Source organism: Dioscorea cayenensis, chromosome 14 (genome assembly GCF_009730915.1).
Source record: "Dioscorea cayenensis subsp. rotundata cultivar TDr96_F1 chromosome 14, TDr96_F1_v2_PseudoChromosome.rev07_lg8_w22 25.fasta, whole genome shotgun sequence".
In the NCBI taxonomy this organism is placed as follows: Eukaryota; Viridiplantae; Streptophyta; class Magnoliopsida; order Dioscoreales; family Dioscoreaceae; genus Dioscorea; species Dioscorea cayenensis.
Window position 1 is genome coordinate 3665171 of NC_052484.1, and position 20739 is coordinate 3685909.

The 20739-nt window shown below is 36.8% G+C and overlaps 1 pseudogene; it reads right to left on the reverse strand.

Annotated features, from left to right (window-relative positions):
- Positions 1 to 18155: 18155 nt before the first annotated feature.
- On the reverse strand, positions 18156 to 19445 carry LOC120276031 (annotated as a pseudogene).
- Between the last annotated feature and the right edge of the window lie 1294 nt (positions 19446 to 20739).

Here is a 20739-nt window from a genome sequence, read left to right on the forward strand (position 1 = left end):
GGGTTCATTATCAAGAGAAACCGCTAGCAATGGGTAAGAATGAGAGCGGCTACCATGTCAGCGATGGCGGTAGCTTCTCAAGCTCTTCGTACTTCGACTCCTCCGTCTTCACAACCTCTTCTAGTTTTTTTAGGTTCCTTCGTCTTCACAGGTTCCTCATCAAGGGAAGTTACAATCAATGGGCAACAACATTAGCGGTGACCAAGTTGCCGATGGTGGCAGTAGCGGGCAATCGAAGCATCAGGCATGCTTAGCGGCATTATCTTAGCCACTCAAGCAACAACGGTGGTGAGCAGCACCAGCGACAAGCAGCAGGCAATGGAGGCAACAACGGCGAACGGCAGATGGCAAGCATCAAAAATCTCCTTTATATATATATATATATATATATATATATATATATATATATATATGTTTTTTTATATAAATAAGCATAAGAGGAAAAAGAGAATCTTTTTCCCTTTTTCTTTTTAATTCTTTTTCTTTCTCTCAATTCTTCTTTGTCCCCTTTTTAAAAGAAATCCTCCTCTTTCTTATCTTTATCCCAAATCTTTCCCATCCTCATCTTAATCCCAACCTCCCCCATGAGATCACAACGAGAGTTGGATAGGATCAGATTTTAAATTTTTTTAATTTTTTTACTTAATACCAACGTTGAAATTTGAAATTTCAAAATTTATTTATTTATTTTTATTTATTTTATTATTTTATTTATTTATTTATTATTTTATTTATTATTTTTTTTAAAAACTCACTTAACCCAATTTGCCTCAGGATATGTGTTCAGGTGCTTTGGGTTTTGTATTTCTTAAATTGCTTCGAGATATGTGTTCTCAAGCTACATGAAATTTAGGATTGCCTTGGGATGTGTATTTGGGCTATACTAAGATTTGATATTGCCTCGAGATATGTGTTCTCAAGGGCAATTTTATAATTTGCATTTTTTTTTTCTCAGGATTTGTATTCTAGTCAAAGACAACCAAATAATCTTTAAGAGAGAATCCAAAATCAATCAAGATTAGGACATTCAAATTTTAATTCCAAATATATCCATGATTTAAATTTTAATTCACTTACGATTTGGGTTCTATTGTGACATATGTTACATTATTTATATATAAACAAATGCCCCCTTCCTACTTTTCTCACGAGATTCTCTTTAGCAAGTTTGAGTGAGAGAAATAGGAATTCTCAACCCTTTCTTTTGTCATGGCCAATACCTCTCAACCTTTTTGGGATATGAACCAAAATTACAATTAGGTTCCCCAAGGTCAGGCCTTCATGCGCCACACTCCTATCTTTGATTCTGAAGCTGAACCTGCAATCATATATGAAGGAGGAGAACAATTAGAGTGTGTAAAGCGCTATCCAAACGGTATGACTATTGCCAAATTGTCAACAAACCGTTGGTTTGAGGACGGCCTAACTGATGCAATTTGCTTGAAACCTGAAGGAAAAGTAAAAGATTTGAAGACATTCGAAACCCTTGGATCTAGCATAATCAATCACCGCCTGGGATGGAGGGTTAGGGAGCATATCCAAAATAGTTTAATTAATCTTCCGTATTATGCAAAGTGAGCCAAATTCATAGTCAATAACTACCCCAAGGAGTTATCTGAAGCAGAATTAGTGGGCGGGATTGTGGCTTCAGTTGGCCGCTATGATTTTGATATAAACTTTTATAAAGCATTAGTAGAACTATGGTGTCCCGAAACTAATACTTTCCACTTCTTGCACAGAGAAGTTGGGATTTCATTATGGGACATCAAGGAATTGGGAGGACTTCCAATTACCGGAGACATCTATGATCAAGTCATACCTCCTAATGACACAATCTGTCGAAGGTATGACCCAATACTTTCTATTTTAAGAAATCTTTTCAATATCTTTCAATGGCTCTCAAGACAAAGCGTCGACAAAGATGTATTTTTTGAGGATTGGGTGGAGTATTTTAGGAGATCAAGACATAGCTCCCATTATAGGTTAGCTTCTAATTCCCCTCCAAAGCCTATTTTCAAAGCAGATTTAGTTGCTTTTATAGCACTTTGGATTTGCTTTTTTATTATGTGGGGTGATCACAAGGTGATTAGACCAGGAGTTTTATGATGGCATGCAACATCGCGCATGGGAGGAGAGTAGCTTTTGCCCCTACAGTGCTAGCACGCTTATACTTGGGCTTAAATGCCATGGCTAAACATAGAAAAGGGCCCGGATTCTCTACCACAGTGTTCCCTGCTCATTTCTTGTATGCTTGGGCTGGTTATTATTTCCAGAGCATTTATCTTAAGAAGAAAATAGATGAGAATACCCAAGATGTTGCAATTTATGAATTCCACCTCATTTCATATCTCGTCCTTTCCGGTTCATGCATCATAATGACGAGATAGTGCGAGATTCCAGATACCTGATTGGGCCCAACGTATTGGATTCATATACCATGGAATATGTGATGAATCTTTGTTGTGGAGTTTTTCCGCTTCAGTGTCCAGAAGATCTTTTTGCAGAACCTTACAATCTGCACCGATTTGGGCACCAAGTTGGATACGATCAGCATACTCCGGCGTATATTGATGTTCCTAGGAGGGCTTCCTTTCTCAGGATTCTTGCGGGGTACTAGCTTCATCTTTCTCGCTAGAAGATGTCTAGCTCGTTCTACATCCCTGAGCATGACAGAGAAGAGAGACTTATACTTGTTTATGCACAGAATTGGTTGAGGACTGTTGAAGCCTTTTTCCAACAGAACTACTCATCTTTGATCCAAGATGACTTCAGAGACGAGAGAGCCATTGATAAGGAGCGAGGGCAATCTTCGAAGAGCAACAAATTTATCAATGAAAGTATATTCATTGATCACACTGACCCTACTGTTGATCACATTGATAAGGAGCGAGGGCAATCTTCGAAGAACTAAAGGTATGTCAACTTTTATTTATTCATTTATTAAAAGTTTACCTTTTTTTTTAATTTCTTCTCATTCACAATTTTTCTTGAAATTCAAAAATTCTGATTTTTTTTTCAAAAAATCTGATTCTAAATTTTCCTTTTTCTTCACATTTTTTTCAATGGTTTTTCTCATTATATATTTTTTAAATTCAAAAATCTTTAAAAAATTTCTTTTTCCCCTCATAATTTTTCCAACAATTTTTCTTTACAAATTTTTTTTCAAAAATCTTAAAATTTCTTTCTTCTCAATATATTTTTTTCATTATTTATTATTATTTATACATTTTTTAATGATTTTTTCTTGAAATTCAAAAATTTCAAAGATTTCTTTTATTCACGACTTTTTATTCAAAGTCTACCTATGTAGCTTCACACTCTTTATTTGACTTAAAGTTGAAATTTCATAAGACTTTTGTTTGGCTTAAAATTCAGAGTTTGTTATTTGAGTCAAAATTTGAATCTTACTTTGACTCAAAATATATGGTCGACAGGCATACAAATTCGTGACACCCCATTGGACAATGTTAGGGTTGTTCATCATCCTCTAAGCATTGATGATGCTCCTCCATCAGGTCTAGAGATGCACATAAGCTCTCATGTTGGTAAGAAATATCACTTTCTATTTCTCCTTCTCTTTCATCTATACACTTTTAATGAACTTGATGACATCTTATCACTAGATCAAGTTAACACACAAGGCTTAAGTGTTGGAGCCAAGGAGAACATTGGAGTCGGCGACGATGTTGGGATTGAAGACAACATTAGAGTAGAGGAAAATATTGGGATTGAAGAAGCTCTTCCTGATCCACTATAAGTTATTGCTATTATTTTTTATTTATTTATTTTATTATATATATGTATTTTTTAACCTTATGAAATTTTTGCACATTAGCCCTTCAAATTCCTAAGAATTTAAGGATTTATGCAACTAGGCCCTCTAACTTTTCCCTTTTTTTCACATTTCTTCAAAATTTGCAAATAACCCCAAAACTTTCACATTTTCATATTGTCCATAATGTTTTTGCAATTAAACCCTATAACTTTCATATTTTTACACATATTCACAATTTTGCATATGTGCCCTCAAATATTCTTATTTTTTCACATTTCTCCATAGATTTTGCAACAAAGCCCCCTTTTTTTTCTTCTTTATTTTTTTTTATATATTCTTTCATGCAAGTTCCCCCAAACATTCCCTTTTCATTTCTCATTCATTTTTTTAATAAATTTTTTCAATGGCTTTTTTTTTTATTTCTTTCCTTCCTTTATTTTACTTTTATTATTATTATTTTCTCTTTTTTTTACCAAGTCATACCTTCTCTTTCTTTGGGGTTTCAACATTGCAAATATCTTTTTAATAAAAATATGAATAGGTCTATATACCTATTTTATTCCTAATTCATCATCAATATATGATTTGAATCATATGCACATTGAACATGGTCAAACATGCATTTATCATACATTTGAATGACATGAAACCCACGATGGGGTCCACCAAGCATGTATGTAGACATAATGGTGGTATAAATCCAACATTCATCCAATTCATGTATCCATCCATGAGAGATAAGAAGTCATGCATCATATTTCAATGAGGGGAACTCTCACATATGTGTAAACAATCATGCTTCAACATTTTCTCTCTTTTTATTTTCTTATCATTTTCTTTTCATCCCGTATTCATTTTAAAAAAATTTTCCTATTAGGGGATGCACCAGTTGCCTTGGAAAATGAGCTCCTACAGAACCCGGCAATAATCCAAGAAGGTTTTTTTATTATATATATATATTATTTATTTATTTATTTATTTATATTATTCTTTTCACCACATAATGATTTTCTTCTTCTTTTTAGCCACTCAAGAGAATGAAAGTATTTCATCTTTTAGTCAAACTCCTTCGGCAAGTTTCATAAAAGATGCCCCCTCTTCAATGGAGAAATTGGAGAGTGATAGCGGAAATGCTGATGTTGCGTGCACACCTCGTGATAGCAAAAATGCTAGCATTGAAAGCCCGCCTCATGATGCCGGTAACACATCTTGAACAGTACCAAATGAAGGTTTTATTTACCTGTTTATTTTATGCATGAATCAACGTGTATATATACATATACATATATATATATATATATATATATATATATATATATATATATATATAATTTTCTTCTCTCCTTTTTTTAGTCATCAAAGAAATTGCCAAGGACATTCATAATCCCACCGAGGAATTGGAAAGTGGTGGCTCTAATACCGACGTTGCAAGTTTGCCAAAACAAGCCCAAGGTTTTTATTATTATTATTTATTTATTTTAGAATGAATATTGACAATATGTCTTTGGAATTTTAGTTGCCCAAAAGGATGACAACTCCCCGTCATCAAGACAAGGTCCTTCTTCTATTCCTATAGCAGGATTGGAAGTTGATGGCGTTAATACCGATGTCGGACTTGCAACATCATCTAAGCAAGGACAAGTTTTTTTTAATTATTATTATATTATTATTATATTTTTTTTCTCTTGCTTCTGTTTTGAATGTCAAAACTTATTTGTATATTCTCTTTGTAGGTTCACAGAATATACCAAATGTAGTGTTGCGCCTGCTAGACGAGATGATCAACAATATCAAGTCCCTCGACTATCACAACTACCAAAGCATCATCAACAAAGTGAAGGAGTCAAAATCACTTTTGGAACCTTTCAACATTGATTTGACCAGTTTGACGCCTTTCATAGAGAGGATTGCTTGCTATGCAGCCAATGCCAAAGAAGCCTCAGAGGATCCTAATGTTCAAGCTCGTATCCGTAATCAATAAGCCAAAACTTGTGTGCATGAAAGAATTTTGGCACTTGAGCCTCTTAACAAACTCAGGACAGACTGGACCAATGACATAAATGCAAATAAGGAGGAGTATCAAAAACTTGCTGAGAGGGAACATCAACTTCAAGCCGAGCTTTGTGAGATTCAAGGCACAATGAAGACCCTGAGTGAAAAGATATCGGCTTCAACGGACATGTTTGAAGCTTCCGAGCCGACACAAGAGAACTTTCAAGTTGCGTTGGATGAGGCCAAGGCATAGCTTGCTGAAGATCAAGAAGATAACTCAGATGCTCATCTTATGGCTATTTTCACAAAATGGCTTGATGAGTTGGAAGAAACAAAATAATCATTGTTAAAATTCACTGAGCATTAGAGAACCTTTTTTCTTTTCTTTATTAGTTTGCTCTCCTAGTTTATTTCTTAAGTTTGCTTTTCTAGTTTGTTTATGTTTTGGCAATTGGTTTTAAGACATTGATTATAAACATTTGATTTTAATAAATCATAGCTCTTTTCTTTTTTTTTTTCATGAAATTCTTGAAGGATTTGAAATCATGATTTTTTCTTTTGTTGTTGTTGTTGTTGTTGTTGTTGTTGTTTATTTTAAAATGAGGGCCTTCTATTTGTAAATACTTTCAGCTAACTTTGGAATGATTTTATAAGCCGTTCATCGACTTGATAGCGCCATGGGCGAACAGGGAACTAGACAAACATGGTCTTTGGACTCAAAACCTTTATGATGCTCAAATGAGCTTAAAATCAAATATCTACCATTCATCTTAGAGATAAGGACTTTAAAAATGACTATAAAAATTTTCACTAAAATTGAATATGATTTGATATGATGATGCTTGACTTGATGATGAGGTGGCTGGGCAGGAATTTAGGCAGATTCTGCCTCTAAATTGCCAAATTTTTTATGATAGTCATATGAACTTAGAATTTAATCATCATCGTTCATTTTCAAGATCAGAACATCTTCATTATATAGAAAAAATTTCAGAAGGATTGAAGCTCTTTTGACTGTCTGATCTTGAGCTAGAATTTGAATGTGGTGTGATGACAATCATCAATGAATTTCATGTTTGATTTGAGATTTTATTTTGATATTTGATGGACTTGAGGCTCAATTGTAGCATTTCACATTGAGCATTGTTAGGTCTGGAGTTTTCACAAAAAATTTCAGACCGACCCGAATTTTCGGCATAGTCTGATTAACACAATGATCAACATTGAGCGTAGAGAACGGTATCCTGCATCATGACCCACAGTCCTACTCTCTTCTATAAATCATGTAGACTTCAAATCAAACTTCAACCGTCAAATTGATGACTAACATGTATTTATGATTTGAAAGAAATTTCAGGGCAATCAAAGATAATTTGGTCATCCGATGAAAACCTTGATTGGAGCAACACCATCCAAGAAATTTCCAACTTTCAACACTATAACATATGTAAGTTTTTTTTTTTGTTTTGTTTATGTTTTGTTTTTGTTTTTGTTTTTTTGTTTCGTTTTGTTTTGTTTTTGTTTTGTTTTGTTTTGTTTTTGTTTTTGTTTTTTTTTTTTTTTTTGAAAACACAAGGACCGATGTATTTGCCTCATGAAGCATGCTTAATTGTGCATGACCGGTCTACATGGAGCTGGACGTTCCGTCATAGACAAACACATGTCTCTTTATTTCATTGAACGAATTTTAGTACAAAAGTGAGTTTAATACAAAAATGCATAAAAATGAATGTTTTGCCTCGAGAAGTACATTTAATTGTACATGACTACTCAGCCCTTGTAATAGACTAGACATTCCATCATAGGCAAATATTTTTACATTAAACATAATATTTCTTCAAGAAATGGCCATTGATGGGTGGCATCAGTCTTTCTCTGTTGGCATCATTAAGTTGATACGCACCTTCTTCGTAGACAATCTCCACAACATAAGCCCCTCCCAATTTGCTTTGAATTTGGCCCAGGCCTTTTTGTTGGTGATGATGGGTCTTCTGAGGACAAGGACCATCTCTCGTTTGGTAAAAATCCAAAAATGAGCCATCTTGTTGTAGGCTTGAGACATGTTTGATTTGTAGATTTCAAGATTCTGTTGCACCCCTAATCGTTTTTCATCAAGAGAGTCCAACTCATCCAAGCGGAGCCGAACATTATCTTCATTAGAAATTTCATTTTGTAATGCTATTCTCAGGAAGGGTATCTGGATTTCGAGAGGTAAGACGGCTTAAGTTCCAAACACCAAAGAATATGCCGTGCATTATGTCGGAGTCCTATAGGTAGTGCGATATACCCATAGCATTTCCGGGAGTCTTTCATGTCAATCCCTCTTGTTTTTGGACACTGCTTTCTTTAACAGCTTTGAGAGGGTTTTGTTGAATGCTTCTTCCAATCCATTTGCTCTAGCGATATAGATGGAGGTATATCTCTGATCTATTTTATGGTGTTGTGCGAATCTCCCAACCTTGAAGCTTCTGAAAGTGGAGCCGTTGTCTGAAATAATTCTTCTTGGAGTTACAAATCTATATAAGATGTTTTCCCTGAAGAATTTGAGGATATTCTCAGTCTTGACTTCTCTCAATGGGATTGCTTCTGCCTATCCAAAAAAGTAATCTGTTGCAGCCAATATGAACCGATGCCCCAAAGATGATGGTGGTTCAATAGGACCAACTACATTTGTTCCCCATATCTCAAAGGGTCATGATGAGGCTGTGGGATGTAAAGGACTTGGATGTTGATGAATAAAATCTCCATGTATCTGACATAGATGACATTTTCTAGCATAATTGATGCAATCTCTGACCATGGTTGGCCAGTAATATCCCAAGCGCTTGATCTTGAGTCGCATCTTGGGTCTGGATTGGTGCACACCACATATCCCAGAATGTATATCATGCATAACTTCTTGGGCTTCTTCATATGAGAGGCACCGCAGGAGTAATTGATTATATGACCTGCGGTATAATATATCATTTATGAGGGTGAATCTTAAGGCTCTTCGCTTTATCTGAAGACCTTTTGATTTATCCTTTAGGAGTTTATCATATTTCAAATATTCTATGAACGGTTGCCTCCAATCTTCCTTTGGCATTTCGAGAGTGAAGACTTCCGCATTGCCCCAGCACTTTCCTTTTCGACTTCGACGGGGATTGTGCTAATGGGTCTTCTATTTCTTATGGTTATATTGATTTCTTCATAATCAGGATTCGCCAACTCCTTTGCTACTTTCACCAAAGAATCAGCTTCTTCATTGTCTGATCTTGAAACCCTCCTCAACTGTACCTGGGGGATTTCTTCATCAGATTTCTAACCTTCTTGTGATATTTAAGAAGTTAAGGTTTGTAAATCTTATAATCTCCTTCGACTTGCTTCATAATGAGTTGTGAGTCTCCAAATATGTGTATGTCTTGGATCCCCATTTTAATTACCAGTTCGAAACCAGCTATGAGAGCATCATATTCTGCCTCATTGTTTGTACATGGTTCCGTAAGGGAGAGAGCATATATGTGGATTTCCCCTTTTGGTGTGATGAACACGAGTCCTATCCCAGCTTTGATTTGTGGCATTTGGGACATAAGTGCTGGTTTTATAGATAACGCTCCATCAAAGTATAGTCGCCACCTTGCTTCTTCCACTATTAATGTCTCTATGTCTTGGAGATCAAGATTAAGTGATGAATCATCAGGGAGAGGATGTGCTGCTAGAAAGTCTGTCAGCGCCTCCCCTTTAATAGCTTTCTGTGGAGTATATGTTATGTCAAATACCATCAGAATCAATGCCCATTTTGCTAGTCTTCCTGTAAGAAACGGTCTCATCATAAGGTATTTGAGTGGGTCTATTTTTTATATGAGTATTACTTTATGCGCTAGCAAGTAGTGTCTCAACTTCTTGACTTCAAACACCAACATCCTACTAAGGTAATATAACGCATTTTCTTTACCTTCTTCATTATTCTCTACCAACATAGCTCCTAAAGACCCTTCCAATTTGGCTGTATATAAGATCAGAGGCTTTCCATGAATCGGGGCCTCCAGTACTTGTGGACTCAGCAACTACCGTTTGATGTCTTCAAAAGCTTTCTGACATTCATCATCCCATTTGAAAGGCGCATTTTTCTTGACCAGTTTAGATAAGGGATTGCATCGTCTAGAGAGGTTGGAGATGAACCTTCTGATATATGCTAAACACCCTTGGAAGGAGTGCAACTGCTTAAGTGTTTGAGGGGTGGCATTTCTAGGATGACCTTTATCTTGGAGGGATCTATCTCTATTCCCTGATACCTCACGATGAAGCCTAAGAATTTTCCAGAGAGGACTCCAAAAGCACACTTCATGGGATTCATTTTCAACTTGTATTTTCTAAGACGTGTGGAAACTAACCTCAGATCAGTAAGATGCTTGTCTTTAGAACTAGTCTTAACCAGAAGATCGTCCACATAGGATTTGACAACTTTGTGAATTAAATCATCAAATATTCTGGTCATAGCCCTTTGATATGTCGTTCCTGCATTCTTCAGTCCGAATGTCATTACTCTATAACAATAAATGCCTATGGGTGTGCGGAAAGCAGTATTCTTCTGATCATCCGGATGCATTTTGATTTGATTGTATCCAGAATATGCATCCATAAAGGAGAACATCTCATACCTTGAGGTGTTGTCGATCATGATCTCCATAACCGGTAGGGGAAAATCATCCTTGGGACATGCCTTGTTCAGGTCTTTGAAGTCTACGCATATCCGTATTTTCCCATTCTTCTTTTTCACAGGGACTATGCTAGCTAGCCAATTAGGGTACTTCTCTTCTTTGATGAAATATGCTTCAATCAGCTTCTTCAGGTCTTTGAAGAGCCTTGAATGATGCTTTTTCTTCTTCTGATAGTTGTGCACTTAGGAAAGTCGGCCTTGGGTCCTTATCGCTTCCCAAGTCAATTTCAACCAACTCATCAATTTTCGCTTGCCCCGGTCTTCTAGTTCAAGTGGTGCATTCTTCATCTTGATTTTTTCTTCTTCCTCCTAGAATGTTACCATGTAATATGAGTGCCTAGAAGACTCAGAGTAACCTATTCCCCTCTTATCCACAGGTGTGGGCTCCCACAATTGACGAAAGTTATAATGTAACCTCCTCGGCCACTTGATTTTGCTCCCAAATCTCTTAACCATTGTGTTGAGCTGGTTGGGGTAATGGCTTAGGAAGTTTATGGGTTGAACCTCATCATGTTCTATTTCTTCAATATTTATAACATCATCATTCAAGATCTTTTTGCTTTTATCCTTGTAAAAGAGAATACCTCTCTCTTTTTCATGTCGAGCTGGCACATAAAATGTCTTTAGATGCTCAACTGTATTTACATTCAAGTCATCCAAGGATTTGTATAGTCCATCAGGAATTCTCGTAATGTACAATGCATTTTCTTAAGCTGGTCTTTCAATTTGACCCTTACTTTGGTGTATATCCACATCGCTTTCAACCTCTGAAGACTCAGTGTCACTACCGAAGTGAGGTGGCACTGGTTCTCTTTTTTGGAGTACAGAGGAAGTTTTAGCTGTCTTGATCAAAGACTTTTCTCCTGGGTATTGCAATTTGGCCCCTATGGTTGATTTGTCCTCTTTGGATGTACTAAGATAATACCTAGCATCCTCATAGTGTATTCCATGGATGCCGAAGGGTTATATCTCTCCATCAATTTTGAATTCTTCCCCGTCCGCCACGTGCTTTGTGCATTGATGAAGTGTTAAAGGGACCAGCTGGTTCTCATAGATCCATGGCCTTTCTAAGAGGGCTTTATAGGAAGTATCGGTGTCAATTACATGGAATTTCACATTAGATGATATTTTTCCAAATTTAATTGGGAGAGTGATCAATCCCAATGCCTTTTGGCTATGCTGATTGAAACCCTAGATAATGATCTTCTCCAAAGATAAGTGGCATATTTCATGAGCCAATGCTCGAAGACTGTTGAGGGTCATTAAATTCAAAGAAGACCCTGGATCAATCAAAACCCGGTTGATCTTTACTCCATCACAAAATCTTGTCACATATAGCGGTTTGTTGTGTGCCGTAGTCCCAAGCAATAGATCTTCATCTGTGAAGGACCCTGAAGATGTAGGGAATGTATACAAGGCTTCTTTCATGCTGACCTCGGTGAAGTATGCTTGATACTCCTCAGGATTTTGCAGAGCAAGTATTAAAGACTCCCTGACTTTAGTTGACATCATCAACACATAATACATACTGAGGAGTGCTGGGACCTTCTTCAAATGTGCCAAAATGTTATACTTTGGCTTTTTCAAGGATTTTTTTCCGAGAAAACATTCTCTTCTTCAATTATCTTCCCTTTATCTCTGTTATTTGAACTGGGATAATGTCTTGGTTGAAGTGTCTTGCCAGTTCTAAGCTGCATCTGATGTACACGTTGTGGTGCCTCATCTTCTTCCTCAAGGAAGTTCAACTCTTATTCTGAATCATCATGAGCGGCTATGGCATAACATTCACCTATTTCTTCAAAGCAGTCTTCTGGGAGTGTCAAATTTGCCATTGAAATCTATTTTTGCAACTATTTTTGGAAAGCTTGACATTTTTCTATGTTGTGTCCTACAAGCTGGTGATATTAGCAATAGTTTCGACGACTATCAAAACGCATCACACAACGCTTTTTAGATTTAGGCAATTCTAATCATTTTTATATGGCTTGATCAAAGAGCTCTTTCCTCTTATCTCTTTTAATAAATCTTTCTTTAGCATTTGTTGCTTTGGCAGGAATTGGAGAATCCACGACCTCTGAGACAAAATTTTGTCCTAATGATTCTGTAGGGTGCATCCTGGATTCGTCCCACTCAGCATCTTCAATATGTAACTGCCGCAGCCTATTAACTAACTCCTCTATCACCTTTTGAATGAAAGCAGGGATGTCTTCAGCAGGCATAACTTTCCTCAAGACCTTATATTTTGGGGTCTTCAGTGTTTAATATGCTTCTTTGGACTATATTTGTTGCCAGGGCTCCACGAGCTTGGCGTTCTTCTTCTTTACTCTCTCCCTGAATGCTATGTCCTTTCTTTGCTTCTTGTTGATATAGAGCCGGCCGTAAAAGTCATATGACTCTTCTGGCTCAGAGAAGCTATCATATTCATCATCATCTTCTGGTTATATTGGGGGTATTCTACTCCTAAAATAACCCTACAAGTCTCCACTTGCACATTTTAATCATTTTCATCAACTTCCTCAGCTAATTCCCGAGTAATTCTTCAACTTCTTTAGGAAATAATAATAGCTGAGTGTAATCAGAACCCTTCCCTTCTATTCATATTCATCAAGGGTCTCTATATATTCCTAAATAATGGATTTCTTGCGCTTTAATTGTTCACACTTTTGCTTTCTCTTCTTGTTCTTTTTCTTTGGCTGTTTTGTTGGGTGACCTTTGGGAGATTACTGAGAGCATTTCCAAGTGATCCCTGGGAGTTCAGCCAACATTTTCAACATCTTCATTGATCTTTTGGATATGAATACTTCCCACAACTCTTCTTGAACAGCAAAAGATTTATCATCTTCTGTCGACGGGAGTATTACTTTATTACCAACCACTGTGACTTCCCTTTGGGATGACCGATCTAGGTTTAGGGCAGTCACATAGCATATATGTTCAGCTGGTTGCTCGGACAAAACGTTCTTTGAGAGGGTGATTTTGCCATCTTGATATTGTCGCTCGACCCAGTCCTTGAAAACATAACAATCTTCCATTGATGTCCCAACACCCTATGATATGTACAGCAATTGGGATGGTCCTTCTTGCTTTGCTCTTTAGGTCTTTTGCATTCAGGGAGCTGTAGACCTTCTCTCATAGCATCTTTGAAGATTTTATATACTTTATCTCTTCTGAAGGAATATTTCTTATTCATCCTATCTTTCAAGGAAGGAAGAGGTCTTGATTCATTGTCACCAACACCTAAGCTAGGTACCTTAGCTTGTTCTAGCTTATGGGACTCTGCTACGGTTTTGACTTTCTGAATATTGAAGGTTGTAGCAGCATACTTGATGCCTTCTGTCTTCTGGGATTTGTCTTTGTCATTCCTTGAAGTGGTCTGGAAATTGGACGACATCTTCGGGTTGGTCCTTTCTAATTTTTTAGCTTGTGAGATCAAGCCTTTAAATGTAGTGATGCCAGATGTACTCAAGAAAGGTGACATCCAACTATCAATGTTCCCAAGTAGTAAGTCCACTGCTTATGGCTGATCAAGTGGTTGTTCACATTTAATGCTTAAGTTCCTCCATCTCATAATGTAATCGACCACTTTTTCATCTTTATTTTGGTGAGTGGCTATGAGGTCAGCAATTGTGATTTTATTACTTGTGCCCATGAACTGTACTCGAAAGGTATCTTTCAGCTGCTGCCATGTTTGGATTGACTCGGGTTGTAGATACACATACCATTCAAATTCTACTCTTGTGAGACTTGCAGAGAACTGTCTGAGGAAGAGTGATGGCTTCGTACTTGTATCTCCACAAGCCATCACAAAGTGAGCCAAATGTTGGTCAAGATTACCAATCCTAGTGAATTGCTTGAATTTAGGAACATTATATCTCTTGGGGTAGGGTACCAGGTCATGGTAGCTGGGATAGAGCTTGTCTCCATCTGCCCTTGGCTCAATTCTTTTGGCTTGATTTAATTCAGCAACTACCATTCGATGTATCTCTTCCCGGGTCATTACAGCTAATTGTTCCTAAACAGGAACTTAAGAGGTTCCCCCATGTTCCATCGGCCTAAAGGTTTCCTTTGGATGAGGTGTTGGACTTCTCGACCTCTGCACATTCTCCGTAGAAAACCGTGGGGTTACCCCTTGCTCAACTGGCCTAAGGGCTTCTCTCAACCGTCGGGTTGGACTCCTCTATCTTCCTATTTGTTCAGGTCGATTTTTCATTAGGATTTTGATTTGTTTCTACATTTGTAACATTAACCCCATATACATTGCCATGTTGTCATTGAGTCTTTGATATTCAGTATCACAGTGTCCCTTTTGAGGAATTAAGACAGGTTTATCTTCTTCATTTTCATTTAGAGGATGTACTTCTTTGTGTTTCCTTGGTATATGGAGTGGTGGAAGGCTAGTCCCTATTCCTTGCTCCTCATGTGGTGGCACGTGGCTGGAACCTTCTTCTCCATTCAGGAAGTCTACTACTCTTCTGCGGGATTGTAATAGGTCCCAGTTGTTCTTGTTCGGGTGCGAGATCTCCTAGTGCTTCAGTGATTACCCGACAAGTGTGTACTTTCACTTTTGCATTAGACATTTCTTCATCTTTCACTTCCCTTCTCCATTGAAATCTAGAATAGGAAATCTTTGGTTGACTTCTTGTAGGGATTAACCGATCAAATACCGCCTTTTGTGCTGTTGAAATCAATTGCTTCTTCTTCTGATAAAATTCTCTTGGCCTTATTTTCTTTAACTGCAAATTCTTTGATGCTATATAAATCTTGTAAAGATTCTGACCAAATGAGCTTTTGTGATAGGACTTTGGATGTTTACCAACCTTGTTTTCACTCAGTTGGGGATGCAAGTCTGCAGTGGTTACATTCTTCTTCTCTAGTTTAAGAGGTTCAAATGAGTTGTTCAAGGCACCCATTTGATTATTTTTGTATTGTTAGAATGACACAAAATCCCGCCTTTGTTTTGGAATTTGGACTTTCTTCTGTGTGTGCCTCAAAAACACACTTTTCTTCTTTGGTGTGTCTTCATCAGATGAATGAAAAATTCTGCCTTCCCGTCCCTTTGCTGTAATGGTGAAGGTGGGTTCATTATCATCATCATTCATAGGACTTACCCTTTTAGGGTGGGATAGCCTCTTGAATACGAATACTCTTGGTAATTTCCTGACAGCAACATCCTCGCCAGCTGCAGGAACAATCACATTGGGTGACGACCTTTAGATGGAAGTCGCGGGACCACCATGTTCTCGTCCAAAGATGCACGTCTCCTTACGAACTGCATTGACTCAGACATGGTGCCAAAGCTCAGCTCATCCCCTGCAGTCCAGTGTTGAAGGTGCAATTGGGCAATTGAACTTCAGTTCCTTCGCCAAGGAAAATTATGAGTTTTGGGCTTCTAGACATGGTTGAGTTCTTGAGTGCCATTTCTTTTTCTTTTCTTGCAAAATAAAAAGAAAAATTATTAGATTTCTTCCATAGGATGTAGGAGCAACGCCTTTACTTGTACTTTTGCCTCAAAGATGGGAGGAGAAATGGGTCCCACTGGGCGTGCCATACTTTGTGGGATCAAAAATATGCGTCTGGTATCATGTCTGTGAAGAAGACACTAGAGGATATATCGAAACACAAATATCATATTTGTTTCGTGGGTTCTTCCACTTCTAATAAAGGCAAGCCTCTACTATTAATTACCCCAGATTAGAATCTTAGAAACCTCTGATTAAGGGTAAAAGTACAAGTAAAAGCAAGAAGATTTGCGAATTATAAATCCTATTACTTTATTATATAAACATATTTGTTACATCATTTATATATATACACATATATTTTATATCATTGCCCTGCCTGTGCCTTGCCACTGTGTTGCCTGCCTTGTTGCCATTTTGAGATATATATCTCGTTATCGCCTTGAAATTTGCCACTGCTTGTGTTTTGTCACAATGTTGCATGTCTCATTATCATTTTGAAATATCTTTATCATCATGGCCTTAAGATATATATATATATATCATTTTCATCTTTCATATATTTTTTTAAAAATTTGTCGTTCCCTTGAATTGAACATTCTTGTTATCGCTTCGGACCAAGTAATTTTGCCGTTGCTCTAGAATGAGTGTCAGATGTTTGCATGAGGCTACGCCACAATACCAAAAAGGATAACAACATGTCATTAGTATTTGATATATTGCCCGAACTTCTTTTTTTTATTGCTGCACATCCAATAGTCCTCTTCATGGTTTGTATCATTGTAGTCACCATTGCTTGTGTCTTATCACCACGTTACATGTCGTAGTGTTGCTAAAAAAATATAACTCATTGCTACCATGTGATAAATTTAGACACTACTTCGAGATAAATAATTTAACCACTACCTTGAGATGAGCACCCTTGTCGTTGCTTTGACATTAGCAGTGCATATTTCTCTGCTATCTGTTTACTTGCATATTATTTCCAGATTTTTTTATTTATTTTAATCCACACTTATCATAATGGGTTCTATTTATTTATTTTTTAGAAGGCATGTGAGTATATAGCTTGCACAATTCTCATTTATTTCTTTATCTTTATCACGCACGTATGCATGTTTCTCAATTTTTTATCTAATGCCCGTGTGCATGCATGTAATGAAATTTTTATATCATGCCCATATGCATGGTTATCCTGGATTTTAGATGTGTGAGCATGCATGCATGCATTTTTTCTCATGTTAATTTAGAGTTCCATATGCATCTCTTGTGTAGTGGGACCCATTTTTTTAAAATTTTTTTTAAACTATGCATATACCATTGCATGCTTTTATTACAACATCATGTTCTCAATTATATGTGCATGCATGAGCCACATGAATTGATTTTTTTTTTAAGCCTAGAACCCATATTCATCATCTATTGATGGTGGGCCTTGCTTTATATATATTTTAATTTATATTTTTTGTTTACACGTGAGTATATATATATATATATATATATATGCATGCTTCTAAAAAAAATTAAATTTTCTTTTTCATTTTATTTCATGCACATATTCATGCATCCTTTTCTTTTTTTATAAAGCTTTCTTTCTCTTCGAAGGCATTTTTCTTGACATGTGAATTTTGAATCCTCACATCATTACATGCTAACATCATCCAGGCCAATATAAGGAATAATGTTTTAATGAACTTCCATTAAAATGTTTCGCATAATCTTTAACACAAAAATTCAACATCCTTTTCCTTTGCCAACCCAGTGAAACGATAATGAAGCAAAGAGCATGACTACCTGAACTCGTCTACAATGGATCAAAATGCCACAAAATGATTATCGATTTTAAAAAAAAAAAAGATTTTCATAATCCTTTGAGAATTGAGATCAATTCATTCACTTTGTTTTTTCTTTTTTTCTATGTTTTTTTTGTGTTTTTTTTTTTCACAATCCAAGTGATTTTACTATCAAGTCACATCCCCAAAAGATGCCAAAACTCACTAGAATCCGTCCTAGTGATACCAGAATATGATATCATACAAGAAGATGAGAATAAAAATACAACTGACACAGATAGAAATATAGTTCAAGACAGGTGTGAGAACAAATGCTAAACATAAGCAGACGATGTTCATTTGAGCGCGTGACTATTTCTTCCTATCAAAATGAAATGAAAGAATGGCCCAAATTCAATATTAAGTATCAGTACTTAAGTGAAGAGACCTCGGAAACTTCATACATGGGTATTTACTTCCTCCCACACAAGGTTCTTTGGAACCGGGCTGACCATCTCTCGTACTTGCAATGCAACAATCCTTAAAGTCTCAATTGTTAGTCAATTTTCTTCCCAAAATGATACACTAGAATAGGCGAATTTGTGCTTCTTACATAGCTCCCTTATAAGAGGAGAGATTGCCATGAGATGGCATCTCAGCATGCAAGGGAACAAATGATGCTCTACTTGGAATTGCAATCCTCCATGAAACTAGTCCATTCAAGGAGAGCAAGAAACATCAAGAGTGCCCATAGTCTGCTTCTCAAACCAATCATTACCTTTTAGAGGACTGACATAAACGCAGGAAGAGAAATGGTTCAAATAGAATTGAACATGTTGAATTCCAATAACCACAAAGCTAGCAATCACAAACATCACCCTCCCACTCCAAGTAGGTACGAATGACACAAGACAAGGTTACCAAATCCCGAAGACAATAACGCCAAGAATCTCATGCCATCTATGAGGCACTTTCTTCTTTGAAACTAAGAGTAATATAGACTGAGCAAAAAGATTAACTCTTGCAAAGCACATCACGGACTAAACCATCCAATGCTGGTAGCTAACCAAGAACCTAAAAATGGCATCAAAATTCATCTTTCTATCATAGAAGTAGGATGTGAGGGAGGTGAGAAGCTTGGAAGAGACAGCAATGAGGGGCATGTGCTACAGATTAGGATCGAATTTCAAACTATTGCAAGCTATATGATGAGCGTTGTGGTTTCTCTTTCACCAGTAGGGCTTGTCATGACTTGATAATGGCCAGAGTTATGGCCAATCCACACTGACTGAATCCACAGAAATCCCATCATCCCGCCACACAGCAAGTGAACCTAGACACTGCTAGTAGCCAGGACACCATAAACCGCCACCATGAACAAACACAACATCAAGCACATGCAGTAGAAGACACCATGCCCCCTTCTTCTCAAAAAGTCCCATCTTGACAAACTCGGCCACAAGCTTCTGGTAATCCTTGTAAACTTCAGAGACACGGTAATCGGACTAGCAGCCAATGAAGAAGCAGTCTTATCGCGTCTAAACAGAGACGGGATGGAAGACAATAAAGGCATCGATGGCGTCCTGGCCAGCGAGATCCAGTGGCGGGATTTCACCGCCGGGATGGTTCTTAAGCCAATCCGTCATGTCATAAACTTTTCCCTGGATTAAGATCCATAGATTCGACGTGGAGTTGTACTTCTTTAGATTCTCCGAGGAAATGTACCACTTCTCCTCCTCCGTCTTCATGGATTCATCATCAAGAGAAACCACAGGCAATGGGCAAGAATGAGAGCGGCTACCATGTCAGTGATGGTTGTAGCTTCTCAGGCTCTTCGTACTTTGACTCCTCCATCTTCACAACCTCTTCTAGTTTTTTTAGGTTCCTTCATCTTCACAGGTTCCTCATCAAGGGAAGTTGCAATCAACAGGCAACAACATTAGCGGCGACCAAGTTGACGATGGTGGCAGTAGCGAGCAATCGAAGCATCAAGCATGCTTGGCAGCATTATCTCAGCCACACAAGCAACAACGGCTGTGAGTAGCAGCAGCGACGAGCAACAGGCAATGGAGGCAACAGTGGTGACAAGCGGCATTAGCGGCGAGCGGTAGACGGCAATCAACAAAATCTCCTTTATATATATATATATATATATATATATATTATATATAAATAAGCATAAGAGGAGAAAGAGAACCTTTTTTTCCTTTTTGCTTTTTAAAAATTCTTTTTCTTTCTCTCAATTCTTCTTCGTCCCATTTTTAAAAGAAATCCTCCTCCTTCTTATCTTTATCCCAAATCTTTCCCATCCTCATCCTAATCCCATCCTCCCCCATGAGATCACAACGAGAGTAGGATAGGATCAGATTTTAAATTTTTTTAATTTAGTTTTTTTAATTTTTTTTTAATTAATACCAAATTTGAAATTTGAAATTTTAAAATTTTTTATTTATTTATTTTATTTATTTATTTTATTATTTATTATTTTAAAAAAATTCACTTAATCCAAATTGCCTCGAGATATGTGTTCTCAAGCTACATGAAATTTAGGATTGCCACGGGATCTGTATTTGGGTTATTCTAAGATTTGATATTGCCTTGAGATATGTGTTCTCAAAGGCAATTTTGTAATTTGTATTTTTTTTTTATTGGCTCAGGATTTGTATTCTAGTCCAAGACAACCAAATAATTTATCTTAAAGAGAGAATCCAAAATCGATCAAGATTAGGACATTCAAACTTTAATTCTAAATATACCCATGATTTAAATTTTAATTAACTTAGGGTTTGGGTTCTATTGTGACATATGTTACATTATTTATATATAAACAGTCACATTACGGAATTGAATGATAAACCATCCTAATAAACCGCTCACAATGAGTCAAATTATCCCACATGCTTTGATAGTCGATTGAACTTTTCACCAACCAGATTCTATGTACTCAATTTAAAAAGAAATGATTACTACACAGCAGTGAACAATTGTGTACTGTTCATGAAGACAACACTACATAAATCAAAATTAAGTATTATACAATTT